Raw genomic sequence first — 582 nt, 5'->3', positions numbered from 1 at the left:
TAAAAATATAATTTTTAAAAATTTATTATTAATATTTATAATAATATATAAAATATTTTTTTTTTTTGGTGTGTTTTTGGGGTGTGTTTGTTGGAGAGAGAGGGTGATAAAGATTTTTTTTTTAAATTTCCCTATTTTGGTAAAAGTAAGTTGCCAAATGAATATAAAATTCGTCCTCCCTTTTTAAAATTATCTAAAAGGTAAACTTCTTTCACCAAAGTCCCCTTAAAAATTGCTAATGGCCCTTTAGGGGCCCCAAAAACATAAAAAATCGGCAAAAAATTTTTTATTTCATTCACACGTGATGGGCCCTTTTCCATATCTAGGGATAATAATTTTTTGATGAATTTAGTAACTGGGGCTTCGTTTCCCAAACAAGATTTTTACAGTTACCTTTTATAAATTTTAAAATTTTTTTCTTTCCAAATCACACAAGCTAAAAGTAAAAAATATGTGGAAATGTAGGGTTTTTTATACAAACCCAACCCCCGCTTTAAAAGGTAAGGTTGTTTTGCACCTTCCTTCCCCTTAATTTGGGGAGGGCCCTACGTTTTTTGCTGAGCTTGATTATATTTACAGTTT

This window comes from Penaeus monodon, chromosome 15, assembly GCF_015228065.2.
Source record: "Penaeus monodon isolate SGIC_2016 chromosome 15, NSTDA_Pmon_1, whole genome shotgun sequence".
Classification (NCBI taxonomy): domain Eukaryota; kingdom Metazoa; phylum Arthropoda; class Malacostraca; order Decapoda; family Penaeidae; genus Penaeus; species Penaeus monodon.
This window is presented reverse-complemented; position numbering follows the sequence as displayed.